Source organism: Saimiri boliviensis, chromosome 2 (genome assembly GCF_048565385.1).
Source record: "Saimiri boliviensis isolate mSaiBol1 chromosome 2, mSaiBol1.pri, whole genome shotgun sequence".
Classification (NCBI taxonomy): Eukaryota; Metazoa; Chordata; class Mammalia; order Primates; family Cebidae; genus Saimiri; species Saimiri boliviensis.
This window is the reverse complement of record NC_133450.1, coordinates 198,966,766-198,991,470: the sequence shown is the minus strand read 5'-3', so window position 1 is coordinate 198,991,470 and position 24,705 is coordinate 198,966,766. Positions and strand designations below refer to the sequence as shown.

Genomic DNA, 24,705 nt, shown 5'->3' with positions numbered 1-24,705 from the left:
TTTGGTTAATCACTATAGCTGATTTAATTAGTAATGGCTTCACCTTGAGTCCCTTATTAATTCATCTTTAAATGAACCACAAAACTTCTCAGTTCATTATTTTAATACACATTCATTGAAACTGTACCACAAATCATGTACCACACGAGAAACTATGCAAGACAGAAAGAACAATGTTGTTTTGATCTTCTGCAAGCCCATATCTTAGAGGCATATAAACAAAATAATCACCACTGTGATAAGCATTATCATGGAAGATTATACCATGAGTGTCCAAAAGAAGGAATGAATAACTCTACCTGAGGAAAAATTCTAGCCAACACTGACCAAGCACTTACTATATGCCGGACAGTATCTTGAATACTTCACATGTACCAGCTCATTAAGCATTACAATCCCAATATGAAATATTATTTCCATTTTGCATATCAGAAAGCTGAGGCATGGGGAAGTCAAGTCACTTATCCAAGATCACATAGCTGATAAGAGACATGGTCAGGATTTGAATCCAGGCATTCTGGCTCCAGGAACCACACTCCAAACTCTGCAGTATACTGTGGATACTGAGGATGCTTTATAGAGAAGGTAACATAGGAAGCAGAACTTGTAGGATAAACAGTTTGCAAACCAGAGAAGGGAATCTGTATGGAGGGAACATTATACATCAGAGTGTGGAAACTCAATGTTTGAAGACAATTCAGCAGTGCATACAGCCAAATTGGGGGAACAGATCAAAAAAAGAAGCCAAGGCTGATTAAGTTGCCTGTTAAGCCTCCCCAGTATTTCCTCCCCGTTATTCTATGAGACTTGGATTCCTTCCAAAAGTGCCAAAGCCCACCTTCTGCCTCTTTCTTTGGTCTCCTTTCATTCAACAGCTAGACTAGTTGGCTCATCAAAGCAAATATTCTGTGAGGGAGAGTGATGGACTTACCTGCTTTGAATAAACAAGATGCTTAAAAATACCAACTATTTAATGCTATTTGGATGACCACTCAACACTGAGTATTTAAAATTGATTTTAGGTGTTTTGTCATGTGACTGAGATGGCCAATATTTTTGCCATATCAAAAGAGGTCACACTATATTATTCCTGTCAATGGAAAACCTTCCTAATTGTCTATGCATTTTATGAGGGGTGGAAGTGACACAGAACTCAGGGTGATGCTCATCTTAATGAACTTTAGAAATCCTAGGTTCTAGGAGATCCCTAAAAAGGAAATTACAAGGAAGAAAGCACTAGCTCTTTCTCAAAGTGCTTGCATCAGGCAATGTTTGCCTTTTGGTAAGTTGCTACCAAGAAAGGCTGCAGGAATAGAGCAAATAATATGATGTGGGGCAAAGTATCTGGAACTGTTGGATAAATCACATGGCTGGATAGCACCCAGGATGGCCCTACATCACTCTTAGCTCATGAGACATCAAGGTGAGAACATCCGTTCTGAGAAACAGCCATAAAGAGTTTAAAAAGACAGCCGGAGACCACTTACTAAAACAGCTTGTTCTCACAGGAAGGCAGGGACTGTGGGAACAACTCTGGAGATAATTAACATTGAAAGAAGGGTTTATGTTTCAGAGCAGATAAAACTTGAGTTAGTTATATAAGCAAAAAAGGACACCAGGAGAGGAAAACTTGAAAATACATGACAGAATGAGGATAAGAGATCAAGCAAAACCATAAAGATGACAGGAAAAGGGGCTCACAATTTGCAGCTTGAGATGCTAGATAGAAAGAAGAAGACGACAACTTTCCCTGATATGGGAAAAAAGAGAGAAAGGATGTATGATGATTCAGAAGGTAAATGAAAGAGAGGCTTGGGCTGCTGCATGGCCTCATATGCTCAGTGAAAACAAGTTATCTAGTTTGACTCAGGGACCTGACACTCATCCTTGTTGCTGTCTTTCTTACTTCCCACATCAACCCATCACCTGGTTCTGCTGGTCCTACCCCCCAAAGCATGTCTAACAACAAAGCCACCTTTATTCGTCCCCAGTGCCACCACCACAGTCCAAGCCACAGTGATCTCTAGAACGGAGTCCTGCACAAGTTTTCCAGTTGTTCCCATGTCTGTATTTACCCCGAATCCATTCTCCACATATCTGCCAGAGAGATTCCAAAACTGAATGTTGACTCCAGTTCCCCATGGCTTTTCGAATACAGTACAAATCCTGTAATCTGCCAAAATTGCCTTAGATCTGGTTCAGCTTTCTCCACCAGCCCTATCCTATGCCATTCTCTTCGCCCATCTGTGGTTTAGCCATATTGACCTTCTTTCCATTTTCAAAACACTTAGGCCTGTCTCCATGCAACTTGTTCTCACTGAAATGCTACTTCCTGGCTGTTTCATTTATTTATGTCAGTATGGAGGGCTTCTCTTTCCTGAAGGCTCAAGCTAAATCCCTTCTTCTCAAAGGAGCTCTCAAAGACCAGCTTGTCTATGAAAATACCATGCCTGCTGCCCTAAAGCCAGAAGTTAGTGGTTAAGAAGGTAGACTAAGGAAACTGATTTCAAAGCTTAGCTCCAACACGTGTGTGACCTTTAGGCAGGTGAATTTAATCGTTCTCTAACTCAGTTTTCCACCATAAAATGGGAAAAAACATAATGTAGTTAGTCAGAGGCTGGTTGGAAGGGTTAAAAGAATAAAAACGCATAAAGGACTTATAATAGTATCTGGTCCATATAAGCGTTCAGTAAGCACTTTTTATCATCACAGCATCCTCTTCACTTCGTCCTAACACTTTAGTCTATATTTTTGCGTTTATATTTATTATCTGGCTTATCCACTATTTAACAAGCTCCAGGAAAACAGAGAACAGGTCCATAACCCTAGTACCTAAGAGAATGCCAGCTATTCAATGTTTTATGAGTGAATAAGCTACAGCATATCCAACTCAGTGTGTAGGTTCTGAGAAGGCCCAAACTGTTGTTGAGAAAGAAAGCTGAACTCATTAACCATAGTAACCGTGCTAGCTAAGAATGTCCAGGAGAACAAGACATGTCTCTTAGAACACAGAATGGTTCCCAAGCTTGAAGGCATTGTAGTGTATTAGCCCGTTCTCCCACTGCTATAAGGACATACCCGAGACCAGGTAAACTATGAAGGAAAGAGGTTTGACTCACAATTATGCAGGGCTGAAGAGTCCTCAGAAAACGCAAAATCACGGTGGAAGGAGAAGAGTGACTGCCCTCCCAGTCAAGGGGGAAGCCCCTTATAAAACCACCAGATCTCGTGAGAAGTAACTTACCATCACCAGAACAAAATGAGGGAAACCGCCGCCATGATTCAATTGTCTCCACCCGGTCCCTCCCACAACACGTGGGGGTTATGAGACCTGCAATTCAAGATGAGATGAGATTTGGGTGAGGCACAGCCATACCGTATCAATACAGATCATTAGAATGCTGATTGAAAGTCAGAGTGTGTCAGGTGAAAGGAAAGAAAGTTGTGGTAAGAAAGAAAGCATCTCAGTTTGGGGTGAAAGTGAGATCAAAATGCAGTTATTTTTACCCTCGTGACTTTGGTGAGAGGACACATGGAGGTGATAAGAGTTGAGAGGTCTAAGAAAGGGAGAGAACCAATGTGTTAGAAGAATTACTGGTGTGAAGTCGAATTCCTTGAGTAGAAGGTTGGGGAGAAGTCAGGAAGTAAAATGCTGAGTCAGGTGCTAAGGTCACTAAGAAGAGTAAAAGAGGATCCCAAAGGTCAACCAATAGCAGCAATGAGGATGGCAAAGAAATGGCCAAAGTGGCCGCCTGAGCTCTGCAAGGGGAAAAAAAGATTGATGAGTGTTAGAAGAAAAATCATCCAGAGCAGCAACAAAGACTGATTGCCAGCATTCCTTCTTGAATTAAGTCTTGTGAATGAAAAGAAATGGGAGCATCCTGATGTAGAGATCAGGAATGGAATAGTCCAGAGGAATACATTAGTGAAGGGGAGAATGTGGTGCATTTTGGGGTCTTAGACAGATCTGACCAGTGTCAGAGTCGAAGAGATGCTGTGATGTTGCGATAGTCATGACTCCCTGAGTTTTGTTTTCTGTTTTAAAAGGGCTGTGACACACTGGCTGATTTTTAATATTATTCAGATATCTGTACCACTTCTGGTAGACTGTGATTCAACTGCCATAAGCTTGCTTCATGTCTCCCTCTCTCAATCTCAGTCTCTCTTACTCACCATTTTTTCTCTGATCCAAAGGTGGGACACAAATGTCTTCCTACAAATCGATGGAAGCATCCTTCCTGTGGGCCTCCACAGGAAATATCAGGAAGGAAATGGCAAATATCGAGTCCATATTTAGGAAGAAGAAAACACCAGAGGCTACTGACAACATCATAAATCCCTAGGGAAAATTTCAAGCTGGAGTTTGTCTTGGCAGATGCAGGAATTTGCTATTTTTTTCATCCTTCCTCATGTGCACTGCCTGGACAGCCTCTTCAGCTCAGAGCCAAGACTACAGTTTACACTGGCCAAATCATGGGGAATCCTTGGGAGAAATACTAGCCCTCAGCCCTCCCTCATTTTGAGCAGTAGGTCAGGTGAATTACTTCAAATACATACAAGGCCCTTCTGTTACCATGGTAACTGTTCCAAGAACCGTAACAACGTCAATCATAGAAACGGTGAAATCATGACTTGAACCTGTCTTGCTGACAAAGATATCTTGAGAAGTAGCCACTACTCGGTGTCAGACTTTTTGCCTCTTATTTGGGAGAGAATGTTTTGTTTACATCCAATCAGTTATGGGAATAAGGGGAAATGGTGGTTAGTCATTTTCCTTCTGCTTTGCTGGGTCTATCTCTGTCTGTATTTTGCTGATATGCTTGTAACTCATTTTCCCTGCTTGAAATTACAGATGGAACAATTCGTTTTTTCACCTCTCTTTCCTGCATAGGTGTAAGCACTTGAAGACAAAATATTGATTTTTTTCCATCTACTTAAAAAAAAACAGAACAGTGTGCTCATTTTCATTACATTGTGCCAGTTTTTAAAATTTCTGTGTGTCTGTTTTGATGAAGCAGCCTCACAATATCTGGAGATGAAGTTCTAATCCTGGGGCCCTGAAATAAGATCCAATGTCTTTTGTCTACACTGAGAAATGGAGCAAACATCTCAGTTGACAGATTCTTACATGAATAAAGAAGTTAAGGAGTCATTCTTATTTCTTTCCTGTTTGTGAAAAATCTACACTCTGGATTCTAAGGTGATATCCCACAGAAATAAAATACTAAAATGGCATATTCATGACACCAGGAGCCTACATTATACTGTTTACCAAAAAAAAAAAAAAAAAAAAAAAAAAGGATTCTGGCATATTATCATTCAAAATCTGTTGATTGTTTAGTTTTAATTTTTAGAGTACATTGTAGGGCACCCTAGTCCTACATAATATTTTTATCTTTTCTTTAGAATTCTAAAAAGTCTCAAAGCAAGAACATTTCTGTGAGTTTATTAGAGCCTTCAGTTTGGATACTGAATTGTTACAAAACCAATACTTTCTACATTTTTCTTCTTAATAATGTTCTTTGACCCAGATAGAACTAAACAAAATAAGCTATTTGATGTCTAAAATTGCAGAGATAAACTGAAATTGTGTTCTGAAGGTGTCTTTTCACAAGAAAAATGGAATTTTTTAAAAAAATGTAATCAAGTTATACAGAGCCTCTCACCCTCAGGTCATCAGTTCAGATTTGTCTGAGGTTGGAAAGTTATACAAAGTTGCAGTGGTTGCTGGGCTCTCGGTGCCCTATAAGAAATGAGTTGGAGGTCCCAGGGGAGGTCACCGCTTTGTAGTCATAATCTCATAATTGACACCTATGAGTTCTTTGGAAAATAACAATTCTAACAGAAGTCCATAGATTTTGCCTAAGAATTCTCTCCAAGTTGGTCCTAAGCACCCTTAGGTTTGCAAATGTATGTTTGCAAATGTAAGCTCCCCCCAAAAATGGAAGCCACTATTTTTCCTAACTCTGGAAAGCCTCTGCACTATATCCTACTTAATTCATGCAACTGAGACGTTGACAATCCTGAGGAGAATATAGATGAACGAGGAGGAAAAGCAGGACGAAGACAATGAGAATTTTAAAAACTAAGCAAATAAATAAATAAATAAATGGAGAAAAAAGATGAGAAGAAGCAAGAAAAGTAAAGGGAAAAAAGGAGAAACAAAAAAAGAAGAAGAAAAATAAGAAGATCGGAGAAAAAGAAAAAAGAAAAAATAGGATATGTGAAATTCTATCATGGTGGTGAATAGAGATCTCTCCATTCCAACAGAGTGCTTATATTTATTGTTCTCACAAAGATCTTTCTTGTATAGAAATTTCACTTTTTGTAAATCCTAAATTTGATTTTTAAAAGTCCAGACTTAATAATCATCCTCCAAAGAAAGGAAGTCACTGGCAAAAATGCTTTTTGTACATTCCAACCCTATGTATGTGAAAGAACCCAAAGAGGCTCGGGAATTTATGTTGCCCATACTTTGAAAGTTGGGATGCGGATAGGACAACAACAAAAGATTTAACTGAAAAGTCTGGATTAGAAGCTGCAGCTGGGTTCTCTCGACTAGGTGTATACTCTATGAAGAGGTTGAACCAGATACTCTGTCTGGTCTTAGGGTTATTTAGCAGAGCTGAAGGAGATTTCATACTGAAAACTGAAAGATTAGGTGAGGTCTACTTATTGAATGCAGAGATCAGTCTTCTTACCAAACTCAGCAACAAGAATGCTAGAAACAAGAATATCTCCATTAGAAGGGAGATCAGAAGATTGATACCTGAAAAAAGTGCTCAACTGGATAAAAAAGACCTAAAGTTGCTCATAGTTGCATTGGTCCTGCACAGCCCTGCCAGATCATCATCCAGTGAAACTCAACAGGTAACATCTGCTCACAGAATGATCATTTCCTCCAAGGTTGTAGTATCTCACTCTGAGCAAAAATGCCCACATCATCAGATACTTGAGGGAAAGGTTCTAACGTGAAAAAGACCAAAACAACAAACAGTAAAAGAATCACAGGGAAAAAAAATAATGCAGAGAACAGAAGAAAACATTTCCAAAAACTAGCATCTTCATAGAAATAAAAATATTGTCAGGATAAAGTAAGAATATGCAGATATTTTTAAAAAAAACCAATTTGTATAAAATGAGAGATTTGATATTAAAAATAAGTAAGCAGGATGAAAATCGGTGAATGGGTTGGAAGATAAAGTTGAGGAAAGCTCCCAAAAAGTATAAAATAAAGAAAAAGGGTAGAAATTGGGCAGGTAGAGGGGCAGATAAGAAAATTAGAGCCACATCTGGGAGGCCTAGTATACAAATAACAGGATTTTCAGAGAGAGAGAGAGAGTGAGAGAGAGAGAGAAGAGAGCAACCAGAGGGGAGAAAATTGAGGGTTGTTCTTCCCTATTCTTGAAAAATAGCACATGTTCCCAAAATAGCTTTGCTGTCCAGTCCTATTGAATCTAAGAAGCCCAACAGCCTTTCTTCATTATTTTCTTCTTTATTCACTTCAGTTTAAATTGGCAGTGTTTCTACTCATACAATGCCATCTCTATTCCTAGGTTCTGTTATAGTGACTGATTAAATGTATAGTTTACATTCATACTAATCTTCTTATCAAATGGTTGTTCAGCCACACCCTTGATGTTTCCCTGAGAACAAACTTTTTCACTTTTTGTAATATGTATAGCTGAGAATTTTCTAAGTCTTCAAATTTGGTTCCTTTTTGCTTAACAATTCTTCTTCAGCTTCTCTCTGTCTCTCTCTCTCATTTTACTACAAGCAGTCAAGGGTACCTAGGCCACACCTTCAACATTTTGCTCAGAAATCTCCTCAGTTAAATATCCCATTTTATCACACATGAATTATACTTCCACAAAACACTAGAATACCATTCAGTCAAGTTCTTTGCCACTTTATAAGAAGAATTGCTTTTCCTCCAGTTTCAATAACTTATTCCTCCTTTCCATCTGAGACTTCGCCAGAATGATCTTTAATATCTACATTTCTATCAACATTCTGTTCATGATTATATAGTCTCTAAGAGGGTAAAGGCTTTTTTCTCCAGTTTTCCTTTCTTTTTAAGTCTTCACCAGAATTGCCTTTTTCATCCCTATTTCTACCAATATTTCCTTTATGGCAATATAGGCTTTTTAGCTTGATCCTCAAAACAGTTCCAGAATCTACCCATTGCCCAGTTCCAAACTTGCTTACACACTGTTAGGTATTTGTTACAGCAGCACCCTGCTTGCTGGTACCAACATCTTAGTCTGTTTGGGCTACCGTAACAAAATCAGACTGGATGGCTCAAACAACAGATATTTATTTTCCTTCAATTCTAAAGGTTAGATGTCCCAGATCAAGATCCAGAAGGGTCAGTTTCTGTTGAGGGCTCTCTTCCTGCTTGCAGATGACTGCCTTCTTGCCAGGTATTTTACATGGCAGAGAGGGGGTGGTCTCTTTCTCCTCTTCTCCTAAGGCCACCAGTGCTATGAATTAGGGCCCCACCCTTATGACCTCACTTAACCTTCATTACCTTTAGAGCTCCTGTCTCCAAATACAGTCCCACTGGGAATTAGGGCTTCCACAAATGAGTTGTGTGCAGATGCAATCATTCCTGAGCAGGTGACAAGAAGGATGTCACTAAAAGTATGACAGTAACAGACTGAGGAATTTGAATATAAAGGGAGGAGGTATATATGTCTGGCAAAGAGTTTAGAGATGCATTAGTAATCATTCATAGAAACACAAATTAAACCAAAAAAAATGGAACCATTATTAAATGCAGCAAAGTGAAAAAAAAGCTGTAATATCCCCAATCTCTCACAAAGAAAATGTAATTATAATACACTATATGACTCATGTATAAAGTGTAAATAACGTTTATTTAGTCATAATTATGTAAACACTGAATCTGTTTTTAGACTTCAGTGCAGATGGTAGAGTTAATCATACTTTTCAAACTCTGGCTTACCAGCGTCAGTCTTAGTGCAGCCCCTTTCTTATTTATTTATGTCTCTTTCCTTATTTCCATTCCCATACAGGCAAACACCCTGATATGTTTCAAGTATATATTTCATTTCTATGAGTTCTTTTAAAATGTGTATTATATTATCTGTGTACATTTTTAATTTACACATGTGGTATTTCTAAATATCTATTTTTTTTTTTTTTTGCTTTTTTTACCCAGCATTTTTAAAACCTATCCATATTGCTGTTGTGTCTTAGTGTGTTTTGTGCTGCTACAACATAATACCACAGCCTGGGTAATTTACAATAAACAAAAATGTATTCTTACAGCTCTGGAGTCTGGGAAGTGGGAAGTGCAAAGGCCAGCATCTTGCAAGGGCCTTCTTGCTACGTCATCCCATGGTGGAAGGTGGAAAGGCAAAGGGAAGACAAGAAAGAGCATGAGGAGGCCAAATTCATCCTTTAATAAGGAACCTAGTCCACAAAAACAAACCCACTCCCCTGATAATAGCCTTAATCCATTCATTAGGGCATGCCCCTATAAACCAAACACCTTCTGTTCAGCCCCACCTCCCGATGCTGCTGCATTGAAAACCAAGTTTCCATCACATGAACTTCAGAGGGGTATATTTAAACCATGGCGCTGTGTATACATCTAATTCATTGCTTCTAATTCGTAAGAATTCCTTAATGTATATCCACCATATGCATTTACCTGGTCCCTTATTGATCAACAACTAGATTGTCTCCAATTTCCAGCTGTCACAAACAAAGTAGGAAATTTCTGTAGGATGGAGATCCTGAGGTGTGACAGAGTTGACTATGTGGTGGCAGAGTGCTCCCCAAATTGCTGCCCCAATATGCACTTCCATCATGGTACTTTGCAGTTACTGTATGATTATCATATACCTGCCAATCTTAGCACTATCCAGCTTTTCAATTCTGACTTTACTGAGAGGAGTAAAGTAATATTTTGATGTTTTCCTTTTTCTAATCACCAGTGGGTTAGAGCATCTCTTCATCTGCTTGCTAATCATCAGTTTTTTTAGTTACTTGTTCACACCTTTGCCCGTATTTCTATTCATTTCCCTTATTTTCTTTTTGCCTGGCAAAAATACCTTTTATAGTCTAGAAGCTGATCTCTTTTGGCTCAGGAAACTAAGCAAACAAGAATACAAACCCATTAATAATTCCATGAAAACCAAGTGCACAGGAAAAGAAATTTAATCAAACTGATGACATGACTCAGATGTAAATAATATTTGTACAGTCATAATAAGGTAATCATTGAACTTTGACATAACAAAAACATTATTCTCAGAAGGTAGGAGAAGTGAAAGTGAATGGAAGGAAGATGTAAAGAGTATAATAACTAAATCCTCACATTTTATGGTAAGAATACAATGGAAGATAACTTTTATGATTGAATTATGGCCCCAGAAAAATATATATTAGAGTCCTAACACCCAATACCTTAGAATGTGACCCTAATTAAAAACATGATATTTGGCTGGGAGTGGTGGCTTACACCTGTAATCCCAGCATTTTAGGAGGCCTAGGCAGGTAGATCACCTGAGGTCAGGAGTTCGAGAACAGCCTGGCCAACATGGTAAAACCCCATCTCTACTAAAACTGCAAAAATTAGCCGGACGTGGTGGCAGGTGCCTATAGTCCCAGCTACTCAGTGGGCTAAAGCAGGAAAATCACTTGAGCCCAGGAGGGAGAATTTGCAGTGAGCTGAAATTGTGCCACTACACTACAGCCTGGGCAACAAGAGCAATACTCCATCTCAAAATAATGATGATGATAATAATAATAATAGGATATTTATAGAGGTAATCAAATAAAAAGGAGGTCATTATATGACTGGTGTCCTTATAAGAAGGGAGAATTTGGGCATGGCAATAGACATGCATAGAGAGAAGACCACATGGAGAAGACACAGAGAAGAAGCCACATGAAGATGAAGGCAGTAATCGGGTTAATGGCAAGGAACACCAAAGACTGCCAGCAAACCACCAGAAGCTAGGAAAGAGACATGGAACATTATTCTTCACAGCCCTGGAAGAAACCCAATCTGCTGACAAGTGATTTGGGACTTCTAGCCTCCAGAATGTAAGACAATGAATTTTTGTTGTGTAAGCCACCCAGTTTGTGGTACTGATGGTAGCAGTGGCACGTCTGGAGTGGCTGCTGCATGACACTGGCTGCAGTGGGGAGGTACAGTCAAGGCCATGTGCCCCACAGAGCCGGTGGGAGCCCTACCCACTTCTGATTTGGAGGTGCTGGAGCCATACCCTCCCAGGCACAGCAGCAGCCACCCAGCTACAGCTGCAGACCCAAGCATTCCTGCATTCTTGGGGGCCAGGGAAGCCCCTCCTACCCCCACAGGCTCAGAAATGACTGCATGGTCTCTCCCTGCTCCTGGTGCCTGCTCCAATTTTGGAGCAAAGTTGTAGCTGAGCCTGGGTGCTATCATGACCCAGCTAGGTGTGTACATAATCAGGGTGGTACTGACACGCCAGCCCCCTGCCACCTTGGCCCCCTGCAAGTTTTGGGCTCCAAGGAGCATCAGAGAAGGCTGAGGGTGAGCTGAGGGGGGTCTGGTGCAGGCAGTCCTCAGCATGAACAGCCTGGGCACCATGGATGACATATAGCTGGTGGCAGAAGGCAGATAGGCTCCTAGGTGGAAAGGGGTGGTTACCTAGTGAAGCCACAACTTCAAGCCACAGACAGCCTGAAGCCTGGGGGCCAGGCTGCCAGTTCTGCAGACTGGAATAGGAACTTATGGTGCTTTTTCTGGGCCCACCCATGGACCAATCATCAGGTAACTTCCTCCCCTCCGAAGCCCATAAAAACTGTGGATTCAGCTAAACTCAGGCAGATGACCAGACAACCTGCCTGCAGGTAGGAGCTATCCACTCTGGGTCTCTCTCCTCTCCACTGAGGGCTGTAGAGATGTTGGAATGACCTGCCTGTAAATAGGAGTTACCCATTCCAGGTTTCCTCTCCGCTGAGAGCTGTAGAGATATCAGGACGACCTGCCTATGGACAAGAGCTACCCACTCTGGGTCTCCTCTCTGCTGAGGGCTGCAAAGATAATGGGACAATCTGCCTGTGAATAGGAGCTGCTGCAATAGAGTGGGCAGTAGCCCACTCTGGGTCTCCTCTCTGCTGAGAGCTGCAGACTTGACAGGATGTCCTCACTGCAGAAAGGAGCTACCCACTTCAGGTCTTCTGAAAACAGTTCTGTCACTCAATGAAACCCCTTTCAACTTGCTCATGCTCCAGTTGTCCACTTACCTCATTCTTCCTGGATGCAGAACAAGAACTTGGGACCCAGGAAAAGATCTGTAACACAAACGAGGCTGAAACACACTCACCCACCCCACTCACCAAGTTGTGGGTGACAAGGAGAGAAGAGCTGCCACCTTTGAGATCCCAGACTTAGGGGCTCCCCAGTCCAGGTCTATAATACCCTCTTTGGGGATCTGTGGTTCCTGGCATGTCCAAGCTTCCGGGTGCCACTGCATTCCCCTTGTCCAGATACAGATGCCCACAACAGAAGCCATGTGCAATACATCTGATCCAGCACAGCCTTGCATGAAACCAGTACATGTATTGAAGCCTGGAGCTGTCTACCCCATCACAGCAGCCAGCATGCCTGGTTATGTGCAGTGGCTGGACCCCATGCTCACTAACACTCCTCTGACTACTCCATGCCTGGCTCACCCTTGGCATGTGTGGGATCCAGGCTGGCAGCATGAGCTGAGTGCAGCCTGCTGCACTGAGAGAGAAGGAGCCCAATGGGCATGAGCAATATTCAGGCAAAAGGTGCCACCAGCCACAGAGGTGTCCAGCTGGCGAAGCAATACCCCAAGTATCCCTTGACAGTACTTTGTAATGACAGCCCTAATAAACTAATACAATACCTTAAAAAAAAGAAATGACAATATATACATTTTATTTTAAACATCGAGGCAAACATAAACGTTAAGTGGCTGCTTCTGGAAGTGGAAACTGGTGGGAACAGAATGTGCATTGGAGGCAGAAGACGGCTGTTTTCTATTGTAAATTATATAAAATTTCTTGACTATTTTAACTGTGTTCTTATAATTTTTATAAAAATATATCCTTAAAAAGCTATCTTGACATATTTTAAGCTTCTGCAGCATCTTAGGGAAGATAATTTCTACATTTTTACTACCTTAATAGCATCAAAGATTTTTTTTGGTTCTATTAAGAAAATGTTGGCTTTTAGGCTTCAAAGTACATTGTTGTATGGTTTTGTGGCCTTTTATGATAGTGACAATCTGGAGACTGGGGCCTAAATTCAAGTGGTTATTAACAGGCAAAAGCATTCACATTTCAAGACTTTGGATGGTCAGTGGCAGAGTGTTATAGATGGAGAATGAGCTTTAGAGGAAGATAGAAATAGGACTGAGTCCAAATGCTTCTGCTTATTAACTTGGATGACCTGAGGCAAGTCCATTTAAACTCAGTTCCTCAATTTCTTCATCTGTACAATTGGATGATAAAGGAGTACTTCCTGGGAATTCTGTGAGTCTTAATAAGAAACACTTAGCACAATGCCTGGCTCATGGTAAGCACTTGATAAATGGTAGCCATATGGTTATGATACCCATAATAAGAAGCTTTTCCATTCTTTGCCGACTATATCTTCAGCCCCTAATTTAAAATCCTTCCTTCTACTCTAATATCCTTCACTCTTGATTCAAACCATTGGTTCATTTTGCTCACTGTTTACATGATTATGTTAAAGAACATAAATCTTAAAAGAATCACTTTTAAGTCCAAGATCTGCAAATTACCATACTGCTGGCATCAAGCAATTCATTTAAATTTTCTGAGCCTCAGATCCTCACCTGTAAAGCACAGTGACTAATATCTGTTGTGATAATTAAATAAGACAAAGAATATAGAAATGTCCAGAACATTAACAGGTATAGATGCTCCATTTATGGGGGCACAAGGCAAAGCTTATAGGCAAATTCATTTCCCAATATATTAAATTAAGTCATTTTAAATAAACACCTCATATTCCTTTGCTATATCATGGAAACATTTTGTGAATATTTAAAAGCTAGCTCTACCTTTCAAGAGAATATTTGAGAGACATGAATATTGTAGATATGTGAAATAAAGATCAATTTCCAACCCCTTTTCTTTGTAATATGCCAAAAAATTGGATTTACACAGTGCTTGAAGCAGAGCAAACTATCCATGCTACATTAATTGAATTAATTTTCAATGAAATCCAGAACTTTGCAATACTTCACAAAGTTCAAAGGAAAGGTGATATGAGCAAGCAAATGTTTATAAGAAATGTAGTAAAGCTTAAAACAAGCACATTTTTGTTAGTATTGCCCACCATTCAAAAACAATCCAACTTACAAAACTTCAAATTTACAAAGCACCTAAAACTGCCATCACAAAAAGATTCCGAGTCCTCAATGAATTCCTTCAAATAGTGGTCTTCCCAAACAGCTTTTAAATCATCTGATTCTAAAAATCTGCCTTGCACACAAATCATCATGAATACAGCTATTTCCCGAATGAAGAACACTCAAAATTAGAACAAGATCCCTCCTGCTTTGATGCCCATTATCAAAGTGAGCAGGGGCTGAGTTTAAATCACCAGGCCCCTGCTTGAACAGTCTTGTTCCCTCTCATCCTCACCACCGCTGTGGTATCCTGTCGGGGAGAAGACATAAGACTCTCTAAATAGTTGAGTTCAGCAATCCTCTAAAACGCTGATGCAGCTTCCTTGGCTAAGTGAATGCAATATTTCTGTGACAACCTTCCATAATGCAAGGAGCAGCTCTTTTAGGTCAGCAGAGGTTATAGTGGTTCCCTGTCAACTGGGAGAGATTACTCCAAGTTTCATTTGTAGCTGAGAAGAATTTCTCCCCTCTTTTTGTTTGGATAAAATCCACACCTAGCACAAAGTGCTGAAAGACATCCTTGAAATGTATCTTCTCTCACAATTCTTCCATGTCTGGGACTATTCCCCACACATGGGCTTGATGGCTATTACTAGTATAACGTGGATAGCCATCCAAGTCCCATGTTGTCCATGGGACTACATTCCGCCATAGTCTGTTATTATTAAATAACAAAGATAGAGACAGCTCCCTATTTTTATTTATGAGGCAACTTAACATACTTTATTATCATGTGTTCTTTCCAGAAACTATGTAACACAGAGATTGTCACCTTCTTGGTACAGATAGGGAAATAAGTCTCTGAACACGGGCCTCTTTGTCAATGCTGCTCCCCAGACGCTGCATCCAGATATGAGTTCATGCTTTTGATGAGGTATGAATAGAGCGATGCTAGATCATGTACCTTCAGTCAGAGCACCTGCAGGCCCCATCACTCCTGTGGCATCCACAGCAGCCCAGCAGAGGTTCCAATCTTTCCCACACAATGCAAGCACATGGGTCCACTTAGAAAGGAGGAAGACAACAATTGAGCTGTCGGAACTCTGAAAGCTCAGGGACTATTGAGACCTTCTACGTGAAAATGAAGTTGCGATTCAATTATGAGAAGAAATTACATTTTTTGAGCACTTGCCATGTTCCAGACACTATATTTTGTGTTTTTCGTGTATTATCTCACTTAATTCTTGAAACAAACCAAAGTGGTAGTTGCTATCATTTTCCCTATTTTTCAAATGTGGGAACACAAGGAAATTAAATTGCTTACCTAGTTGCCGCCGCAGCCTGAACTCCAAATCTCTCTGCTCTGCTGTCCCCACCACTGTCCAGTCTGCCTTGTTTCCTTTCTAACACAAAATGTCCCCAGTGCTCCAATCATGCATTAATGTGGTCTTAGACTTGGAAGTCATAAATATTTTTTAGTTTTCAGAGGAAATTGAGAGCATCTACTCATCCCCGTTTGATAGTCATAAAAGAAACAGTCCATTTCAGTGCTATTGTCTGGCATTTCATTTTTATCAACTTGCATTTTCACAGCACAAAATGTATCTAAGGTACAGATGGATTTTTAGAAAACTTTCTTCTCTGCTCAAAGGTATCAAGACCCATGTTTAGTTTGCAATTTGTTTTAACATCTGGAAGCTGGATGTGCCTCAGTGTGCTAGAGATTTAAAGGTGAATGAGAGTTTCCTGCCAGTGAGAGGCTGCACTGAGAGGTGGCGAGCAGGAAACAACCAACTGCAATACAACAAGTGCTACATTAATGGTGTAAACCAAGTGTGGACCGAGAATAGAGAAAAAGTAGCATGCACATTGTGAATGGTGGGACTATGACTTCATTGAGGTGGTGATTTTTTTAGTTGAACTTCAAAGGTTATGTAGGAGTTGATCACAGACTTGGCATGGCGAAGGTATAGCTGGTGCCCAGGGGCCACTGGGTATGGGTTGGGAGCATTTGTGTAATAAGATCACAAATGGTGAGGGGGGGAAATTATAAAGAATCCTGAATTCATCATGATATGTAATGAGATTTGCTTAATTTACATAGCACTTTCACCTTCATTTTCACTTGATATCCAAATTAATGCTGTAAAGTTATTAATTTTTCCTCTTTGCAGAAAGTCAGAGAGGTCAGGTCCGAGTCCTCAAAGTTGCAGCAAGAAACTTTTTATTATTTGGCCTTAAAATCTAATGCTGTTTCTAATACTTAAAAAAAAAAAAAAAAAAAAAAAGCAGACTGCCTTGAGGAAGTTAGAAAGCCCAGAGATAGTTTCCAGCTTCATCCATGTCCCTGCAAAGGACATGAACTCATCCTTTTTTATGGCTGCATAGTATTCCATGGTGTATATGTGCCACATTTTCTTTATCCAGTCTATCACCAATGGACATTTGGGTTTGTTCCAAGTCTTTGCTATTGTAAACAGTGCTGCAATAAACATACATGTGCATACGTCTTTACAGCAGAATGATTTAAAATCCTTTGGGTATATACCCAGTAATGGGATTGCTGGGTCAAATAGTATTTCTGGTACTAGATCCTCGAGGAATCACCACACTGTCTTCCACAATGGTTGATCTAATTTACACTCCCACCAACAGTATAAAAGCATTCCTATTTCTCCACTTCCTCTCCAGCATCTGCTATTTCCTGCCTTTCTGACGAACTCCATTCTAACTGGCATGAGATGGTATCTCATTGTGGTTTTGATTTGCATTTCTCTAATGACCAGGGATGATGTGCTTTTTTTCATGTTTGTTGACACAGGAACAGAAAACCAAGCGCTGCATATTCTCACTCATAAATGGGAGTTGAACAATGAGAACACATGGACATAGGGAGGATAATATGACACACCAGGGCCTGTCAGGGGCTGGGGGGTGGGGGTAGGGGAGGGAAAGCATTAGGAGAAATACCTGATGTAGATGATGGGTTGATGGGTTTAGCAAACCATCATGGCACATGTATACCTATGTAACAAACCTGCACATTCTGCACATGTATCCCAGAACTTAAAGTATAATAAAAAATAAAAAAAAAATTTAAAGCCCAGAGAGAAATCCAGGGGAAGATCTCTCTGAAATGTTCACATTTAATTTAATTCTGTGCTCTTAGTCTTTGACACTCTGCCAACAAGAAGAGCACAAGGTTAGCAGACGTACGCTATGGCCACTTCTCTTAGCTTTTTCTTGAATGTTGTCTCCATTCACGGTGCATTTCTCAAGGGTGGTAGAAGTTAAGAAATTAAGCTGTGGAATTTTATATAGATGAGAAAAAAGCTTGAAGTCAGTTTCAGAATTTCCTGCCTTTGCTCACTCGAAGGTTGTTCTAACAAGGCTAATTCATTCTATTTTTGTTTATTTACTTATATATTACCTCATTAGACAAAGATTTTGAAGCCATTCATACAACATACAAAAAACAGTAAAACACTTGTTTCTAAATCATCACAACAAAAGAAATGGCATTAGAATAAGAGAGACAAGTCAAGGGAAAAACAGAATATTGTTAAGCAGGTGATGGGATCACTACCATAGCTGTTTTTAAATTTTCCCCTAAGTTTCCCAATAGACAAAACAAAATCAGAAACTAATTAGTAACATATTCATGAGGAGAAAACATATGGGCTCCTTGGAAGCAGCAAGTATTTCCTTGTACTAAATTCCAAAATAAATTTATCTTATGAAGTGTCCTATAGGGAACTCTGAGAGGTGCAGTGAATAACACCAACAATGAAATGTGTGTATGCTTCAAATGCAATGGAGGGTTTCTCCTGCAGTTCACAATGTTCTCCAACTGCATGCAGGCTCCTATGTCTTCATGTCCATCAGCCCATCTTTCTTTCTGCTTCCCTTTCCTTCTGTTGCTCAGAGTGTACGCAACCCTGGCACACACACACGCACACACTCTCTCTCCATATCTCTCTCTCTCTCTCTCTCTCTCTCTCTCTTTCTCTCTCTCAGAGCTCCCTCATGCCCCAGAGGGCATTTCACATTGGATGCCTGCTTTTCTCCCGCTTGTCAGTAACATATTTTTCAAATTAGCACTTGGTAACTTTGAGGGAAACCCAGACCTTTTGGGGAAGAGAGTGAGAGGCCAACTGAAAAAAACAAGAGGTCTGCTTTTTTCTCAGCTTGTTATAAATTTGCAATACAAGCAAAGAAAAATAAACACCCAGATTCTGCAACTAATATAAAAGTTCCCTGGACTAATGTGTTAACCAAGCCTTGGTCTTCCCCCAGATCCTCTGCTATTTACAAGCAAGGAGCTATTTCTCATGTGGAAGAGGCATGCATGCAGCTTTGGTCCTCCTCCTCCCAGTCTTCATTACGGTGCTTCCCAATGGATAGACGAGAGGCGCGTGGACAATAGTTCCACACTAGTTCCACACAAGTAGCCACACTAGTTCCTGATTTATGAAAAATGTCTGCTTCTGAAGCTGCTTTTAACTCAGTGAGACACCTCACTGCTACTGGCAGAGGAGAGGCTCAGGAGGCCCAGCTGATCTTAATTAACAAATGGGCAGATCTCTACTCTTGCCAAGACCTTCCCTGCGGCCTCTTTCCTGCCCCTTGTGAAGACTGTTCTAATCTTGACTAGGGACTAAAGATGGGGAAAGGCTGAAAAGAAAGATTTTCTCTGGGAAAAAGTTGGGACTAGATCAAGAGAAGTGGTTTCTCCATTTTGATTAGGGAAGTTGCATTTAGGGTCCAGTGGAGTCCTGTGGTGGAGGAAGTCATGATTTCGTAGTCAAAGGGATTCCACTTTTAATCCTGGCTCAGCTAATTGCTAATGATGTCCTTGGACAAGTCCTCTTTGAACCCCAGATTTCTCCTCCACAAAATAGGGACAATGTCTCTGTAGCTATAAACATAGTTGAGATAATATTTGTGAACAGGCTTCAACTGCTAAGTACTTTGCAAGTTCTGGCTGTTATAAGTGTAGGAAAATGTTCCACCTCCTAAACCCTGGAAGTTGGCAACAGAAGATCTGGTTTCCAAACTCTCTCAAGTCTTTTAGCTCCAATATTTACTAGCTGGATTGTTTTCAGTCAATCATTTGTTTTATCTGAGCCTCAGTTTCCTGCTGTAAGAATGCTGACAAAGGAAGTCACCTCAGATCCCAGGGCTGTGGCAAGAATCAAGTAAGACTAAACATCAAGAAGTACTTTGACAACAGTAAAATGCTAGACAAACATGAGCTGTTAATTTTATTAAGTAAGAGTCCAGAGGCCTGACCTCTGGCATGAGCTTTGCATGTGTCTTTGCCCTTGGTGCTTTCTCAGCTGGATTCATCACATTCTCCTACAAGCTGTCTTTCCCCTCGACAGTTATTTAATTCCTTTCTCAATAACCACATTCTTTGAGTGGAGCCCCAGAATCCATGGGGAGAATGAATCTATTCCTGTCTTTAAGGAACTTAGATGAGGCAAGGCAGAGAATAAATAACTAAAATGGCTGAAGGAAGACAGGATATAATGGAAAGAATACAAATCCTGAAGTCAGAAAAGCTGTTTCTGATCCCAGTGCTGGCTAAATGATCCAGAGTGAGTCTCTTGGCTTCTCTGAGTTTTAGTTTTTTTCTGTAAAATGTGTCTGATAAAAATAATAATACCTGCTTCATACACTTATAATAAACACACAATAAGATAATGCCTACTCTCAGTGTTGTATAAATGTTATTTTTATTGTTATCTGAAAGGAGCTGGTGCCTTAACAATAAAGATAGCTACAACTTACTGAATACTACTATGTCCCAGGTACTGTAGATGGCACTTTACTGGTGTTATTGCATCTACTCCCCACACTAGGAGGGGGGAATTACCTCCATTTTACAGATGAGAAAACTGAAGTTCAGAAAGGTTAGGAAAGCAAGCTGTGGAGAAAGTGCTAGATCCCGGGTCTGTCTGGTTGCAGAGCTCGCATTCTTTTTATTACCTATTTGATTTTTAAAATAAAGTAATATAGTAACAACTACAACTTCTCAGGATTCACTTACTAGAGTAAGAATAGATTTCTGCAGGTACTTTCTGCTCATAGTAGACTTTCATTACATGTTTTCTTACTTGGCTTCCCCCAGAAGCAGACCCAAAGACAAAGATGTGAATGTAAGCAATTTATGTATGAACAATCCCAGGAAATTCCAATAGGGGAGTAGAGACATGAGACAGTCAATGAAGGGTTTCTTGCCAAGCCAGAAGTTTGATTCCATCGAAAACTCTGGGGTCATTGTAGAAGATTCATCTTAGATTTTTCCCCTTTGAGTGAGTGAACTGGTACTGTATTTAATAAACACAAACTTCTGTCTGGAATTAATTTTGGTTATTCTGAAGCAACCCAAGACACACACACAACAGTGGGGAGGAAGGGTCTTTCAAGCAAGAAATGCAGATGCTGGAAACCATAGTATCACTGAGTTCACATAAATGAACCAAGATCAAGAGAATGTGCCAGTATATGGTAATGATGAAGGGTTGGTAGGATGGGGAAAAAAGAAAGAAACATAGAGTTATCAAAGCACTGGCTTGAGGATTTAATAGGCTCCAATCCTTTTTATCATTTGATGTCATATACATTAAGAGACCTGAGGCAATTTTTCATTTTCTACCCAGTAAGAGGATTATAAATCTATAATTCTTCACATGTAACTTTGTGGTGCCCTCCCTTTAAGTGGGCTATACTTCCTTACCCTTTAACTGGGTGCTTGACCATGTGACTTACTTTGATCTGTGGAATGGTAGCAGATAAGACACAAGCAAAGACTTGGAATAGGTTGTTTACTGGGACTGGTACTCTTATATCTTATGCCAGAGTTACCCTGTTGGTTGCAAGAGACAGATGAGTTACACCAGCCAAGCCCAATCTAGATGAGCTGTACCCAGTCAGTTAGAGACACATGCGTGAAACCAGCCTAGATCAGCTGAGCTGAACCACGGGCATGTGAGCTTAAGAAAAATGCTTATTGTCATAGAATGCTCAGACTTTTGTAGGTATTGAATGTTCTAAAGCCATAAGTAACTGCTGCAAAAACTGTACTTCCTTATTTTCTGATAGCATCAAATATTCACCCAAAAAATTAGCTAATCAAGCATTTTGTAAGCAGCTACACTGGGTCACCATTTAAAATTATTTGTTTATTTGTCATGTATCATCCCATCACTGAACTGTGACCTTCATGAAATCAGGAACCTTTTCTGTCTTGTTCATTCCTATATTCCAAGGGCCGACTATGGTGAGTGTTGAATAAATACATGTTCACTGAACAAATTGGTATTAGTTATTTTGATATCTACTGCAAATATTCAAAATGTCACTCCAATTACACTCAATTTATTAGAGGAGACAAATGGACACAACTCTAATTAAAGTTCTGTTATCACCATGTATAGAAGCACAGAGAAATAAATAATTCTAAGTGGAGAAATATTGAAAGACTCTGCCAAAATAATGGCATTGGAGCCATTATTTGTTGACTCAGGATGAAGACTGATGAAAGTGGGAAGAGAAGATATTCCAATCAGCAAGGACATCATGAATGAAAGTATGGAGGTGTGCAAGAATACCTAAAGCAGCTGGAGTATAACATATGCATATAGGGAAACAATGGGTAGAGTCCAACTCTGAGGAACCATAAATGACATGCTACAAAATTTGTACTTTGTCTTCTAGGAAATGAGGAACAAGGAAAGATTTTTAATCATAACATTAATATGACTTTGTCTCTTTCACAGAGTTCTTTATACAACTATGTGGGAGAAAAATTTGATTTACTATCTCTTCTAAATAAATTTGCCTGTGTTAATGTCCTTCTTTAAGCATTCTGTGTCCTAGTAGATAACGAACCCCATAAGCTCTGAGATCCAAGTTATATATGCTCTTTTAAGTCTCCTCTCTTTCTTTCCCCGACCCCTACATGCTGAGTTTTCTATATCCCCACCCAAAAACCTAGTACACATGCTCCACCCCTGTGGCACATCTGATGTCCACTCAAAAAACAGGCATGCTGAAATTAATCAGAAATACAACTTTGGTCAGCAGGAGAAATGTACTCACTTGGAAATCTTTCAGCACCACTAAGACTGAGAAATCTGAAAGGTGGATGAGACAACCCTTATTTGCAAAACAGTGAAGGGAAAATGTCCATGTGTAGAAGGAATAGAAGTAGAAATCCTTCCCACTGGGCATCTGTTTCCTGACCTAGTGTGTTAATCTAAGGAGATATGGCATACACCAAAGAATGTAACTCCAGAAATCATAAATGCAAGGACCAAATTAAAGTTATACATGGTAGAAAATATCTGTTTTATATAATCAAAATCATTATCATCAATACTCACTAAGTCTTCTTTCAATATGATTATAAGCTGGGCAATATAGTACTACATGTGGTCACCGATTTATGGCTTAATAATCTAATGCTCTTTTACTTATGAGGTGTGTTAGTGACCCATTGCATTTTAGTAGGTAAAGTGTTATGAGGTGAATACAGACAGTATATGCTGAAAACAGTCATTTTTATGTACTCCATTGATTCACAGAATCAGACCACCAGGTGGTTGTATGAAATATGATCTCAGTTCGACCTATATCACTGGTAATCAGTAAAATAATAATATTCATGGTACGTGGACCAAAATATGTTCACAACAGTGTGCCGCTAGTTCTAGATGTAAGAAATAGCTTTACCTGTACCCAAGAAGCCAATAAAGTCATTAGCCAATCCATGCATTCTGCCTATGCAAATACAAGTCTAGAGAAATATTCCCTTATATACAGATGAATAAAATAAAAATCCAATATAGAGCATGTGAAGTAAAACTGCAGCTAGAGGAAAGGATAGCATTATCCTGAGTAATCCAAGAAGACCTTTGAAAAATAATTATAATTATAATAATAAAATAATTATAATAATAAAAGACTAAAAAGAAAGGAGAGGTAACAACATAATAGGATAAGGTACAAGACAATTAACTGAGATTAAAATAGAAGCCAGGTAAGATTAGAAAGCAGTAGCAGAAGTGATATCTCTGTTAGAAATAGAATTGGCATTGTGATAAATCAAGACACTCATATAGAGGGAAAACTGAGGTCCCTAAGAATTTAAAGGAGAAGAACATGAATTTTTAATTAATTAGGTAAATAATGAAAAGGAGAAAGAAAAGTATGACATAATCTAAGAATGAGATAATCCCAGAAACTTGAGTAAGATAAAATAATCAAAGACATAACTAAAGAAAACTTCCCAGAGCTAAAACAAGTTTTTGACTTTAAAAAATATATTTGACCCAGAAAAATTAAGAGAAACAAGTCCAAACCTAGATATCTGGAATTTTTGTTAATATATGGTTAAGGGAGAAAATCCCAAAAGCTTATGGGGAGAGGGAGGAGTGGGGTAGTTATCTTGAAAGAAAAAAAAAATCAGACTGGCTTTGAAATTTTAGTCTGGAACACCAAAAGATCAGGAAGTAATAAAGCATTCTGAATACTACGTTTTGTAACACGAGTATTTTGAGCTAAGGGAAATTATTTTTTCACGTGATTTTTGTGTTATATGTAAAATTGGAAGTGCCTCCTAATTAGTCACCTTTCCACTCATCTCTCTGCCTCCAGTACATCTTACATATCCTTTGCATTGATCCTGCTTCCTTGCTGGAAGTCTTTTAGAACTATGTGATTTTTTTAAAGTATGATAAAATATTAATAATAGACTCTAGATGGTGAGTATACAGTTATCTAAGGTTAAAATTCTTTTGATTTTACTGTATGTTTGATTTTTATAATTTAAAAACTATTTCATATCATCCTCATTGTTAAGTGGATAGAATCCAAATTCCTTACATAGTGTGCAAACCTCTTCAGAGTACAGTCTCAACCTACATCTCCAATAGCACCTTCTACCATCTCCCTGTTCTAGTCACCATGAACTCCTTGCTGTTTATGAAGTACCTCTGTTAGGAGGTCCTAAAAAGATAATTTTAATTGAGATAGTACTAAACTGAATTTGTTTAATACTACAAACTCTGCAGCAGCTGAGTTTGAGGACAGAAAAAGATGAATACTCTGACATCTCATACAAGTTGTGTTTTACTTTAGTGTGCCGTACAGGCTATAAAGCGTATAAGGTATAGTGCAAAATGAAATTTCAGAGCCCCTTGTTCAAAAATTCTTAAGAATTTCAAGATGGTAACAGCAAAGCAATAAACCAACTGTGAGCCCACCTTTTTTGTTTGGAGACAGGATCTCATTCTGACACCCAGGCTGGCATGCAGTGGTGCAATCATAG

At 39.4% G+C, this 24,705-nt stretch overlaps 1 protein-coding gene across 1 annotated transcript in view; it reads right to left on the bottom strand.

Annotated features, from left to right (window-relative positions):
* Positions 1-3,315: 3,315 nt before the first annotated feature.
* The window catches only part of TMEM38B (transmembrane protein 38B), a 330,972-nt gene continuing 309,582 nt past the window's right edge, over positions 3,316-24,705 (bottom strand). The window contains exon 8 of the transcript XR_012516658.1: positions 3,316-3,331. The gene's annotated coding sequence lies outside the window, so the exon portion shown is untranslated. The remainder of the gene's footprint in view (positions 3,332-24,705) is intronic.